The sequence below is a fragment of the Phocoena phocoena genome, chromosome X, assembly GCF_963924675.1.
Source record: "Phocoena phocoena chromosome X, mPhoPho1.1, whole genome shotgun sequence".
Taxonomy (NCBI): domain Eukaryota; kingdom Metazoa; phylum Chordata; class Mammalia; order Artiodactyla; family Phocoenidae; genus Phocoena; species Phocoena phocoena.
The window spans coordinates 79,623,537-79,635,300 of NC_089240.1; the positions used below are offsets into that span (position 1 = coordinate 79,623,537).

The following is an 11,764-nucleotide window of genomic DNA, read 5'->3' on the forward strand; positions in this document are numbered from 1 at the left end:
TGTGGCCCACAGAACTCCAATGCTTAGTTTATTTCAACAAGCATTTAGTGAGTTCCTTTAAAAAAAATGTGCCAGGTATTATATGTATTATGCTTTGTGTTGAAACCTTTAGGTTAAGTATGGCACCGTGTCTGTCCATGAGAAGCTAACTGACAGACACATATATATATACATCTTGATAAAAATGTATAAAAAGGGTATAATAGGTTCACAGAGGGGAGGCTCTTAGAGGAAGCTATAAAGGTTAGGCAGACAGAATGAGGATGGGGTGTTTGGCAGAGGAGAAAACAAAGGCATTTGAGGAAGAATGTTCAGAATGAACAAAGGCACAGGTATGTGGAATAACATCAGAGAGGTGGGAGCAGATGGGGCCTCAAATAGTTTATAATTAAAATGTGAGCCAGGGCTTTTTTTCCCTAGAGTTTTTAACTTTACCTTTGCTGTGAAATTCATTTTCCCTATGGTTTAATTTCATAGAGGGAGTTTTTAAATTACAGTTCCCTTTCTCTTATCTCCAAATGATAGCAAGTACACATATTTGCAGAGAGAAATAAGCAGGTATTATTATTAACAATAGGATATTTTCTTTAAATGAGTAATCGCAGAAATTCACTGAGTCTAAGTATGTAGAGACAGAATCTGTGGGGTGATGCTGTGGAATAATTAAAAAACCCTCCCCTCAAAAAATCTAATATTTGAAGGAAGAAGACAAACACAAATTACTGGATTATGTTGGATAAGGCAATGACCAAGGAAGAAAGTAGCCAAACTAAGGCGTTCAAAAATTTGAGTTTTTGTCTTCAAATGGAAGGAAGGGTTAAGCTAATATTAAATACCACCTCAATAATCTAGATAATTGTGACAAATCCTATCTATACTGACTGACCATGCCAGAAATCAGAAATGCAAATGACTGACAGAAAACCCCCTTATACTTATTTTAACTATGATGCAGATATGGAATAATATAACAATATCAATGCTTTCAAATATTATTCTAGAGAAACACATAAACAAAATGTATATCCATACAATGGAATATTATTCAGCCTTAAAAAAAATAATGAAATACTGAAACATGCCACAACATGGATGACCCTTGAAAACACTGGGCTAAGTGAAAGAAACCAGACCTAAAGGGCCACAGATTGTATGATTTGGGTGGGTTGAGGGGAAAATGAGGAGTGACTAATTAATGGGGTACAGAATTTCTTTTCAGGGTATAAATAGTTTCTAAAATTAGTGGTAATGATCGCACAACTCCGTAAATATACTAAAAACGTTAGAAGGGCGAATTGGATGGTATGTAAATTACATCTCTACGAAGCTGTGACTTTTTTTTTAATGTGATTTTTAGGTCCCTTCAGCGTAACCAACAGGCATTGTGCTTTCCCGATAGTCTGCTTTCCAGTCTACCAGCCTCGACTCCTTTCCCATCCCTGCCCCCAAATACTGACACGGATACGAAAAGGACGGAAAAGGACAGCAATGAACAAAAGGCTCCATCTTGAAAGAACTAATGAGTTGTAACAAAACTTAAAGGAGACGCGATCCGAAGTGAACAAGATGAGGAGTGGCTGCGGTTCGTGACAAACTTTCATTTTGTTGGGCTATTATTTTTGTCTTAAGGGCAGAAACATCAGACCCCGGAAGTAAGCCAACTTCTGCGGGGCAAACACGGCTCGTTTTCCGGCACGCACTGCCTTTACGGCCCATTTCAAAATTCAAACCGCTCGCTCTCGTGGTCCTACGTCACCACGTACTTCTCGCGTCACCTCGCCGGCCAATTCCCATATTTCCCCTCTCTTGTCAGTTGAGCCGGAGCCTGACAGCTTACCGCCGACTACACCGCGCCACCGCCAGCCTCTCTTCGGTGGACGCCAACAGCTTTGAGATAAGCAAAATGGACAACAGACACGAGCTCCCTGAGGGACTCCTAATCAAAGTCACCAAGAATCTCTATGACGCCAGAAAAATGTTCATCGGTGGAATACCCCACGATACCAGTAAGCAAGCTCTTCTTGAATACTTGGCCCAATTTGGCGAGATAATAGACTTTACTATTAAAACCCATCCAGTCAGTGGTGTTCCCAGGGGGTTTGGATTTGTGCTTTTTAAAGATCATGCCACCGTTGAAAAGGTGCTCCAAGTCAAAGAGCACAAACTGGATGGCAAAACAATCGATCTTAAAAGGGCTAAAACCATAGAATTTATATCTCTGCCAAGAAAAGTTTTTGTCGGAGGGTTGAATCCTCGTATGTCTGAAGTAAAAATCAGAGAGTATTTTGGGGCATTTGGTGTGATTGAGAATATTGAGCTTCCAGTGTATAAAGGAACAAAGAAAAGACGAGCTTTCTGTTTTATCACATATACTGATGACAAACCAGTGAGAAGGCTGTTAGAAGCCAGGTACCATCTGACTGACTCTGGGTGGTGTGAAATAAAAATTGCACTCCCGAAAGAATCTTTCAAGTCACAATGCAGAGGAGGAAGAGATGTTCCATTTGCCAGGCTAGGCAACTACTGGGAAGGAAGAAGCTTCCAGGCAAACCCAAGTCCTTGCGGAACAAACCCAAATGCTTTTGGCGCAGACCCAAATGTTTGCGGGGCAGTTGGAGGCGGAGGTGGCAGAAGCCTTTCTACTGTTTTTATGCCTGTTCCCTTCTCAACCAGTAATGAAGGGTTTAATTTTTCTGATCAAATGTATGGCTATTTCCCTAATGCCTACAATAATCAGCCAATTTTTAATACCTATGGTGGAGATTATTTGCTTGGCCGTAACTATGGGATCCATGGGTGTGTAACTGCATTTACTAATTAAAATGTGCAAGTAAACGAAGCGGCTCCCTTTGGTACTGCTTACCAAGGGTTTACCAGCTTTTCTGAAGACGAAGAATGAAGCCACTGCAGAGTCACTCTAACCTCGAAAGAAAAAGTTATGTTACTGAAATAAGAAATGACTGAATGACTGTTTAGTAGGACGTTGTCACTAACTTTTGAAACTGTTTACAGCTGTTTATAAGAACCAGTTTTTATTTTCCATAACCTTTTGACATTGGAGCAACAAGAAGATAACACAAGGATTTGAGACTTTTATTTTATGAAAGTTAATGTTTTCTCAAAAAATAAATGTTTACTAGCTTTATATGCAGCTCTATAGTGGCTTCTGTTCCGTGTTGGTATTTTGTTTTGTTTTTTTCGGTGAGAGGAGTGGGGGAATTTGGGGTCCTTTTTTTTGTTTGTTGTTTGGTCTAGGGTGGTGGTTTTGGGTTAGAACTATCATCCATATTCAGACCTTAAAGTTTCCCTTTAGATTTGCTATTCAACCAGGTCCTTCTTTCATTCAACAAACATTAAGAGTTATTCTAAGACAGAAAGTATATTCAAAGCAGGAGATTCAGAGAGAATCAGCCCCAGTGTTAAAAGAGGCAGAAGTAAACCAGGAAACACAATATAGTGTGGTAAGTCCTAAATAAGGCTTTGTGAAGGATGATGTGGTATTACAGACACAGGGCATCTAAAACAGGTCTTGAGAGGGAGTGGTCCAAGGTGGAGTGCATACATAGGCCTTTGCCAATGGACTGTGCTAAGAAGAGAGAGAATACCAAGCAGACATGCAAAGGAATTGAAGCAGGAATTGAGCACACACTTTTGGAAGAGAGCAAAGAAAGTTTTTAAGGGCGGAAACAAAGTGCATATGGAAAATAAGGAAAAGGAGGTGGGCAGGGGGCTTGAGCATGTCTGCCAGAATCTCATGCAAGCCACATATGTAATTTAAAATTTTCTAATCACATTTTTTAAAAGCAAAAAAAGATGAAATTCATTTTAATAATAAACTTTATTTAATATAAACAAAATTTCATTTCAAGATATCAAGATAACTATTCATGAGACTTTTTACATCATTGCTTTGGTACTAAGACATTGAAATCTAGTGTGTATTTTACTTTTACACCACATCTCAGTTCAGACTAGCTACATTTCAAGTGCTCAATACATGTGGCTAGTGGCTATCATATAGGATAGTGCAAACCTAAATTACAAAGGGCCTACATTACATGCTAAGAGGTTGAAGTCTATCTTTAAGTCAATAAGGAGAAATTAAAGGATTTAAAACAGGGAGTTACATGAAACAAAAAATATACATGCCTAACACTGAGCTCCATGCTAGGATTCGAATATCAATGAAACTCAATCTCTGCCTTCAGGTAACTCATTGTCGAGAAGGAAAGACAGACATGAAACCAAGATTCTGGTGGGACTAAATTTAAAATGTGAGGAGGGGACTTCCCTGGTGGCGCAGTGGTTGAGAGTCCACCTGCCAATGCAGGGGACACGGGTTCGTGTCCCGATCCAGGAAGATCCCACATGCGGCGGAGCAGCTGGGCCCGTGAGCCATGGCCGCTGAGCCTGCGTGTCCGGAGCCTGTGCTCCACAACGGGAGAGGCCACAACAGTGAGAGGCCCGCGTACCGCAAAAAAAATGTGAGGAGGAAGTCAATTTTACTTAGAAAGAATCACATGTATTTACTCTCCTTACTAGAATACAAATATCCTGAGGCTAAATATATTGCACTCTTTTCTGTATTCTCCTTAGCATCTAGCAAGCTAGATAGCTTGATAGCAAACTACAGCACTTGCACAGAGTAGGAACTTAAAAACAAATATTGAATAATGACAGAGGAGCAAAACTGAGAAGCAGATACAGTATTATGAATAAGAGAAAGAAACAGGAGGAGGCAACATAAAACATGAGGTAATTATTTTCATTTTTAGTAGGAAATGTTTATTATTTAAATATCTGAGCAAGTTGTATTCCTTTGATGGTGGAGGAATTTTAAATATATAAATACACTTTGTTAAGAATATGGAGATTAAATGGAATAATAGATGTGAAAGTGTTTTGAAAAGTTGAAATAACTGTACAGAAATCAGGTGTTATACACACACACACACACACACACACACACACACACATACACACACTCCAGAATAGGCTTGCAATGGAGATTTTGATGCTTATTGCCCTTTGGTACTACAGTATATTATATCAAACTGCAGTTTGAAAATACCAGGAGATCAATCAACTGAGTTAATTTAAATATTGTTCCACATAATGTTTTCTTTTTAGAAAACTCTATAAAAATAGGTATGCTCTGTTGCTACAAAGTAAAAGAGAATCCCCAGGTAGGCTAATAAGAAAATTCACAAAACTAAATGGTATTATGCAATAGTTGAAATCATGAATCTGTCTGTCTGTATGTATCCAAGACCAAGGACAAACATACAGATTCCTCCAACAGAAAGTATTTAGGAGGAATCGGCTTTAATTTACCAGAGTTAACTTGATGAAGCTAGGTGATTTTGATTAAGAGCTTTTGTTACTGGTCCCACTGAGAATTAACTTGTCTATTGAGCCAGACAAAATATAGCTATATCCACATTTGGCTCTTTGAACTAAGGAATTAAACTAAATAAAGTTTCAGCCAATTCAGAATCAGTGTAGCAGATGTTTTGATATTTCAGTTTTAGAAATTATATAAATTTATTTTTTCCTGTTCCAGCTGGTTCATTTGTTGATTAAGGTTAAAAAATTCAGTAGAAAACAAGTAGGGATTGGTTCAGATTTCAGCATGTAAGTTCAGCAAATTAGCTTAAATTCATTATTTTTCATGTGGAGGTCTTATGCTTAGTTCAAGGAATTTAATTTAGTTGTTAGAAATTAGGTTATGCAATGTCAGAGTTATGTCAAATCAACTATTTCTGATCACAGTGGTCCTATTAACCCTCAGACAGCTATGCATGTGTTTATGTATATGTATGTATTTAGATGCTATCTTAAAAAAAAATAAGATGTGAAAGTCCCAGTTCAAGAGTTTGTTATGGTTCTTAGGATAATGGCTAAGTCATATTTTCATTAGGTCTGGATTGACTGTAGAAATGCTTATGTAGCAATAATTATAAGCCCTAATGGCTGACCCAAATTGAAACAGCCAAGTTTAAATTCCTGACATTAGAAATGGATATTCTAGTAAGACTAGTTATTAGTCAACTTTATTCTTCTCAGAGTTTGTATGCTACTGGTGTTTACATCTCCATATTTGAGGAAACTAGATTTTTGAGAAGAGCAAAAGCTGTTAAAGAGTGAGAAAATAGGACTTATAAAAGAAATTTTTAAGGGGACTGGGTTATTATAGAGAAAATCTGCCTGAGGGATAATTAAACACAACCCTTTAACATTTTGAGTAGCTCCTAAAGAAAAGCGAGCAAAGCTAGATGCAGTTTCTGAGGTGAGTCAAGCTGGAGTCTATAGTTTTGCTTTTCAGGAAAAAGACATTTAAAATTATGTCATGACAGTGTAACTAATTCCAAATACATATTATCTATGGATTTAATGGAATCCCCATTTCTGAATATACTTAGAGATAAAACTCTATTGTCTTTGGTCTAAATCCATGGTTCTCAAACCTGGCTTGTCATAAGAATTCCTTAGAAGGCACTGGAAAAAAATTCCTGCACTCTATAACTCCGGGGAAACTTTATTCAGTAGGTCTGGTTTGGAGCCAGGAATCTATTCTGTAAAGCTCCTCACTTGGATTCTAATGATGAATCCCATGGATATAACTAAATAGAAGTCCAAGATCAAGATGCTGGCAGACTTGGTGTCCGGCACTGGCTTCCTGGTTCAAAGCTGGCTATCTTGTCACTGTCCTCATGTGGCAGAAGGGTTAAGGGATCTTACTAAGGTCTCTTTTATAAAGGTACTAATCCCACTCCTGAGGGCTCTGCCCTCATGATCTAATCACCCCCCAAAGACCCCACTTTCAAATTCCATCAACACTGGGGATTAGGTCTCAACAAATGAATTTGAGGGGGAACACATTCAGTTTATGGCAGAAACCTTTTAACCTTCAGATTCTTAATTCTGTGATAAGTGTCATATGAAGAGCTCATTCAACTCTAGGGCTTTTTGACTATAGGGTTAATATTCACATGAACCAGTCAGTTTTTTTGTTTTGTTTTGTTTTGTTTTGTTTGCGATACGCGGGCCTCTCACTGTTGTGGCCTCTCCAGTTGCGGAGCACAGGCTCCGGACGCGCAGGCTCAGCAGCCATGGCCCACGGGCCCAGCCGCTCCACGGCATGTGGGATCTTCCCGGACTGGGACACAAACCCGTGTCCTCTGCATTGGCAGGCAGACTCCCAAACACTGCGCCACCAGGGAAGCCCCGAACCAGTCAGTTTTTACTTCATATATACCCCAAAGATCCTCAACTGTATAAAACAGCATTAGTTAAAAAATTTTATAGTAGCCCTTGAAGCATATTTCCATTGAATTTAAGTTATATGAAAAATCAAACATCTCTTTTCAGAGAAGTAGAGGAGACCCCTCTGCTAGTTAACACACTATGATACAGTAGTATTGTAAGGCATGCAATATTTTTTAAAAAGATGGACATTGGAGATGGAATTGAGCTTAGAAAATAGTAAAATTTGTAATTTATGGAATAAATTACATTTTCTATAAATTGTCTCTTTTTTTTTCCTTTCCCCCAATCATTAGATTTCTCACTTGCTAATTCTACAATCTGTATTCTTACAAATACATGGTAAATCTTCCCAAATGTCTGCTGTGAAACTAGCCCTGAAGTGCAGACAAGATTCTATATTTTATGTTAATGGTTGCTTAGAATCCTTTTTAGTGATACATAGCTTTCAAGCATCCCTTATATAGCCAAGGGTTCAAGTTGTGAATAAATGTTTGCCACTTCTAGAAATATATCATAGCCAAAAGCCTATCCTCATATTATGGAAGGGAGCTCTGATGTGATGATACTTGAGATGAATGTAGTTGGTTTCCTGAGCTGATAAAAATCCCTTAATATCCATTTATTCAGTATAATATGTTTTACAATCACTGTTGACATTGAAAGACAGTAACTGATAGGTGTTAATTAATTCCTCTCCATTTACACTTTTCTATAATCTGCAACATTTTTTCTTACATGCAGAAGTGTGTGAAACGGGGACTTTCATAAATAATAGCTGTCAATTTTGCTAGCTATAGTCCTTGCTATAAAATTATAGAATTCATTGGTCTGTAAAAGAACTATGATATAAAATATATTAAAGGATCTATATAAATGCAAATACAACAAAAATATACAATTGATGTTTATGGATTTTGAGTCTTAAATATAAGTAAAAGCTCTGTAGACTACTAGACACAGTCCGATAAAATGTCAAAATGGTTCCCTAAGGGAATCTGAATGATGTTCCAGGATACCATTTTTAATAGCCCCCACTGTTCTTTGATACTCCCTGATTTGCTTGGGGGAAGGGTTGTCACAGAAGTGCTAAAAAGGCACCTAAAAAAATAAAACGATAAGCATATATTGCTTACAGGGAAAAGACACATGGTAGCTGTCTCCAAAAGTTTTCGGCTGAAATTCACTTTTGTAATTACATTTATACAGTCACATGAACACACAGGACTTGTAACTGATTATTAAAACCTTAAAAAATATTTCATTTGAAAAAAATAAATAACCACTACCACCTAGTATTTACAGATTACTGTAAGGTCAACATCTTTGGAGAAAACTAATCAGCTAATAGCCATCCCTACTCTCTATGTAGATGAGTTTTTCTTCCATACAGAGAGAAAGAAAGATTTGAGTAATTTTCCTAGCCCTTGGAGGCAATCAGGGACAAAATTGAAATCTGTTTGCCACGCCTTATATCAAGCAGTAGAGTAGGCTGATTGATTCGTTCTCCCTAGTCTCACAATCTAAAAAAACAAACAAAAAGAACGCCCCCCCAACAAAAAACAACAGTAATAATAAAAATAATAGTAACTACCATATTCCAAGTACTGCCTATTTGCCAGACCTGCACTGAATGTTTACATGTGTTATCTTATTTAGTTTAACCTACACAATGACTATTTGAAGAAATATATAATTGGTTATACTACATAAATAATGAAGCCATAGTTATTTGTATATAAAAACACAGCTAGTCAGTGGCAGGCTCAGGCTGTGATTGCAGCTCTTTCTAATTCTCCAGGGCCTGTATGCTTTTTCCTGGATGACACTTCCTCTCTCAGCATAACATCACATGCAAACTAAGTCAGACTACCACTTTCAAGGTCTTCTAAGAAAACATATTCAAGTAAAGATAATAAAGTCCAGAAACATATAGATTAAACATAAAGTGGTTAGGACAGAAGGTGAGATGGCAGTGGTAACAAGAGTAAAAATAAATTGGAGAACAAGAAAACTACTTTGAAATGTAAGTAAAGGATACATTTTCAAATGGTGAAACTGCCATGACACTCAGTTTTTCTATGAAAAATAATTAAGTTCCGAGAAAAAAAGATAATACAGTACTCTTGATGTTTGGTCCTGAATGCTCAACCGACCAAAAATATACTATAGAAAAACGTGTTGTGTTGGTATAAAGAAAAAAAAGAGAGGAGACACAGCACCAAAATTAGGTTTAAAGAGACTAATCCTTTTGTCTGGTATTAGGAAACTTCATCTTTAAGCTTTGACAAATATTATTTTCAAATATTCCCAAAATATAAATGGAAAATGGAGAGCAAATTTGTGAAAAGTTGGAGGGAGAGAGAGCAAATTGAACTTTTTTCTTGATGTTGCATTTAGGAAACATTCCTAATTCTGATATGTGAGCCTCTTTATTGAGTATCTTTACCTTTTCGCTATATCTTAAAATAATGATGGTAAAAACTGTCTAGAATAATGTCATCACCAACTATACCAGCTTATATGTTATTCCTAACTGGTATGCTCACCTATTTATAAAGAGGTGACTCTTAAACCACATTAATCTGTGTTTACATCAAGCTGGACCCAAAGCTAAGAATTTTTTTTGCCAGGTAATTTTTTTTTTTTTTTTTTTTTTTTTTTTGTGGTATGCGGGCCTCTCACTGTTGTGGCCTCTCCCATTGTGGAGCACAGGCTCCGGACTCGCAGGCTCAGCAGCCGTGGCTCACAGGCCCAGCTGCTCCGCAGCATGTGGGATCTTCCCGGACCGGGGCACAAACCAGTGTCCCCTGCATTGGCAGGTGGACTCTCAACCACTGCGCCACCAGGGAAGCCTGCCAGCTAATTTTTTAAAACTATCTCCACCTATGTGTGCACTTGTGCATGTATGTGTGTATAAGAAGCTTTATTCCAAACCTGAAGTTTGCAGCAGATATTGGATTAGATGACGTTTCCTCAGTGAAATACAGAACACAAATAATGTCAGGAGAGGCTAGTTTTAGAAGCTAGAGATGGAGTGAATTAAAATCCCTGAACAGGGACTCAGAAATCTCTTAAGACAACAACTACCAACAGCTAATGTCTTTAGAGAACACCTTCCCCCACAAACTGTGCTAGGATAGAAGAGGGGAAATGCTATAACCAAAAAAAAAAAGGGGGACTTAATTGAAGCTGAAATATTCCTTCTGCCACTGAGTCACCTTGGAAATAACAAATGAAGTAGATGGAGGGAAAATAAAACATATCTGTGTGTATCCTACGTGAACAGATATATAGTAAGGCATAGAGAGATGTGTGTTTGTATTACATATTCATAAACACAGAGTTTCCTAGAGGACTTCTGAACTCTCAAGAGCCTGTGCAAGTAATGTCTATGATCTAGGAAAAACTCATATTCTTGAAAATGAACTGAAAAGAGAGACTTGCTTTTTATCCACCAACAGTGTGCTGTCTTCAAAGCCAAGGTCCTGTATGGACTTTGAGGTTATCAGGAAAAGTATTATCTGTTCCTGTTGCTTTAGAGAGTACCATGGGAGAAACAAACCAGGAAGATTCAGGTGGGAAATGAGAATCAGAGTAAGTTTTACATTAAAAAACAATATTGCAATAGAAGGAGCATTAGACACTACAGAGTAGTAAAAGAAACTGAAACCAAACTTAGCTATGTGACATTTCATACACAGTATGAGCAAAGATTCAATTTTGAGGTTTTAGGTAAATGCACAATTAATTATATGCTACAATTTGGGTCATTCATAAAGATAGCCTTTGAAGTATACTTAAAATAAAAATGTTGCTTCTCCATAAACATTATTCTAAACAATTATCACAAGGATCCATATTAAATTTCCAGTGTTTTATTTTGGTGGTGACTACAGTTATCCACAGAGGGTACCTCCACCATGTCTATGGCTTGAAGCTACAAATGTCATTGCCAGCACCCTCAAGCCATTTGGGCATTTATTCAGTCTTTAGTAAGTGACTTCTGTAAACAGAGTTCTGGACTAGGAGTCTGTGTGTGTGAGAGAGAGGATGTGTGTGTAGAAAGAAAGAAAGTTAATAGGAAGGAAACAGAAGCACAGTTCCCACAGAGGCACCCCGACATTATGACTAAAATGAATTCATCACTGGATTACAAACCACTGAAGAAATAAGTAGCATTATCATAATAATAAATAAATAAACAGCTGAAGACTGGGATAATCCCTGATAAAGTTACAGGGATTGCTACAGTTAGAAAAATCATCATTTGCAGCCATCATAGTAAAGATTGATACAGGCAAAAATTATCAATGGGTACTAAATCTGGAAGGGCCAGCTTGATCAGGCAGGAGTAGGATATTTTCATAGTCTTAAAATATCTTCCCACAGATTACCAATTATTTGCAAGAAAAAAATAATAACTATACCATTGAGAAATTAGCCACATTTCATCTAAATGATAAAATTAGCAACACCGATAAGGTGCAGATGTACA

The 11,764-nt window shown here is 37.4% G+C and overlaps 1 pseudogene; it reads left to right on the forward strand.

Annotated features, from left to right (window-relative positions):
- The first annotated feature begins 1,975 nt into the window (after positions 1-1,975).
- Positions 1,976-2,821, forward strand: LOC136142178 (heterogeneous nuclear ribonucleoprotein D-like pseudogene; annotated as a pseudogene).
- The last annotated feature ends 8,943 nt before the right edge of the window (positions 2,822-11,764 follow it).